This window comes from Pituophis catenifer, unplaced genomic scaffold, assembly GCF_029215685.1.
Source record: "Pituophis catenifer annectens isolate HBS135680 unplaced genomic scaffold, rPitCat1.0.hap2 SCAF_2, whole genome shotgun sequence".
NCBI classification, from domain to species: Eukaryota; Metazoa; Chordata; class Lepidosauria; order Squamata; family Colubridae; genus Pituophis; species Pituophis catenifer.
This window is the reverse complement of record NW_027256882.1, coordinates 155,634,783-155,637,853: the sequence shown is the minus strand read 5'-3', so window position 1 is coordinate 155,637,853 and position 3,071 is coordinate 155,634,783.

Here is a 3,071-nt window from a genome sequence, read left to right as displayed (position 1 = left end):
GGTTTAACCTGCTGAAAATAAAAGAGATCAAATGTTATGTTTTGCATATTTGCCACTACTAATGAAATAGGATACAATATACTACAACGCAGATATGCAAAATTGTTCCAAATCAAATTATAAAGTAATGAGGTCACACAATTTCCTATAGAGATTGTTATTAGCTTATATTTTGTCTACAATGTTTGCATGGATCACTGTTGGAAACTAAAATATTTCTTTTTGTGCACCAGTTATTAAATTGCAAAAAATGGATGTTACAAATCACACTCAATCACACATAACTGATTCCAATTCAGTTTCAAGAGCTAGTCACTTCAGCCAATTACAGACAGCTTCACAAAGTAGTTTATTAACAGACTAAATATATGTACCTTAACTATATCAAAACGTAAATACAAATATTTTAAAGTATAAGAGGGCCAAAAGAAAAAAGGCGTTTTCCTGGGAAAGCAAACTAGGAAAGACTGTTGCCATTATTCTACTCAGTGAAAACAGCATAAGTATACAATCACGTATTACAAAGTCTTGTGGATTCTGTCTGAAGAAGGAATACAACATTCCTTGGATGCTGTTTTATAAGAAATAGGGACCCTGAACAATGGAAAAACAAAGATATTTTTACCCTTTCAAAACTAGTCTGCACCAAATTTCTTGACTGCTGGACCATTTGATGTTGGTTGTTGATCCTAAAAGTCAGAAACTGTCATATCAATATCTTTATTGGTTGCTGAATTGTCGTCATTAGTTTGGTCTTCTTCATACAGGTGGTCCTTGGTTAATGATCACTCATTCAGCAACTGTTCAAACTTGCATTGGTGCTGAAAAATGATATGATCGGTCATCAGAGTTCTGGTGTCCCTGTAATCATGGGGTCACCATTTGCAATATTATTTGCCAGATTCTGACAAGCAAAGACCATGAGGAAGCTGGCATGAGATTGCAAAAAACAAGCATATGATGTCCTCACTTAAAAGACCCACAGTCATTTATGACCTCATCACTTAGCAATGGCAATTCCAGTCCCAATTATTGTCATTAACTGAGGACTACCTATATTTAATCTTAGTACCATTCTTTTTTTCACTGTCCTCCATGACTTTATTAGAGTTTGTGAATGTCCCAAGAGGTAACTGGACTTTCTGGTTTTTCTTTGAAGACGTTTCGCTTCTCATCCAAGAAGCTTCTTGAAGAAGCATATGGGATGAGAAGTGAAATGTCTTCCAAGAAAAACAAGGAAGTCCAGTTGCCTTTTGAAAAAGCACCTTTGGGACAACCATGACCTGGATGACTGAGAATCTTCATAGACATAGAGCTTGTGAATTATTTGCATTTTCAGCTATCAGAGTAGTATCATAAGCACAATGCAAATGTGCTTATTTTAAAAACATACTCATCTTCTTCTGAGATGTACAACCTGTACACCTACTGTATACAGGTTGAATAAATAAAGGAAGAGTATATAGACATGTCTCATTATTTTGCCAAACTGGAGTCAGTCTGTTTGACCATGTTCAGTCTGAGCTGTGGTTTTCTGTTCTGCATATAGCATTCCCAGAGATCTTTTGGAAGAGTCAGATTCATCTCTGATGTCTTTAGAGATATCATTGTAATGTCGCTTGTTTCTAACAGCTTTTTGAAATTTCCTGAGATCTTTTGCCTTTCTTGGCTCTTCTTCTAGGCCAAGGGTCTTCAAACTTGGAAAGTTTAAGACTTGTGGACTTCAACTCCCAGAATTCCTGAGCTAACATGACTGGAGGAGGAATCCTGGGAGTTGAAGTCCACAAATCTTAAAACTGTCAAGTTTGAAGACCCCTGTTCTAGGCAATTTCTACTGTCTGTTTTGACATCTAGTTTGCTTTCTTCTGTTTCTTAATCTTCAGCAATCTTTTTTCATATTTATCCTTAACAACCTATTGGATTTCCTTTAACAGTTGGTCTTGTTCCCTCTCTATGAATTTCAAGATTTCAAATCAATCCCCGAGGTTCTCCTTGAAATTGTAGGTTCAACATCATATCATGGAAACTGGTTGATGTTCTCTCACTTTAGCTTGACCTGGAACTTGTCCATGAACAGGAACGTCCTATTAGTAGCTGGAACACTAACTTGAGTAACTGTCATATTCAAGATTGCCTAAGTGCTATTATTCAGTCATTGATGGCATTATACCAAAGTACTGTCTTCTCTTCATCCTTCCTGACCCTGAAAGCAATGCCATTCATTCTTTGTTTTTCATAGCCTCAGTAGTAAAAAGCATGACATTCTGACTAAAAGCGTTTGATTTCTTTCAACTGGTTGACCTGAAGAGGTTAATGACAGTTGATTCATTTTATCTTTCACTGTGGTGAGCACAATCATGCTTATTATATTACATCTACCCAGTGCAATTTTGTCTTTGTAACTTTGGATTTCCTTTTCCTGCATGGCAATATCAGCAACCAGGCATCTCAAAGGCGTCAATCCAGTCATATCATAAACATCATTACTACTCCCAAAGATTCTTAGCCCCTCTTCAGTAGCGTGCTGAATACCATCCAATTAATTAATTAATTAATTAATTAATTAATTAATTAATTAATTAATTAATTAATTATATTTCTATACCGCCTTTCTCCCGTAGGACTCAAGGTGGTGTACAGTCAAGAAAAATATAGACACACAAACATCATAAAATTGCTAATTAAAATTATTACTTAGTTTGGTCAATTAAATAAAACCCAGAATTAGATAACATTTAAAAAATCATTCACATGTTCGTATGTTTAGCCCCGCCTGTTGGAACATCAGGGTCTTGAGGGCACGGCGGAAAGCACGGAGATCAGGGATATTCCGTATCTCCGGGGGCAGTTCATTCCAAAGGGTTGGAGCCCCCACAGAGAAGGCCCTCCCCCTGGGAGTCGCCAGGCGACATAATTTGACTGACGGTACCCTGAGTAGTCCCTCCCTGTGAGAACGAACTGGTCGGTGGGAGGCTATTGGTGGCAAAAGACGGTCTCGTAGGTACCCAGGTCCTAAGCCACGGAGCGCTTTAAAGGTGATAACTAACACCTTGAATCGCACCCGGAAGATC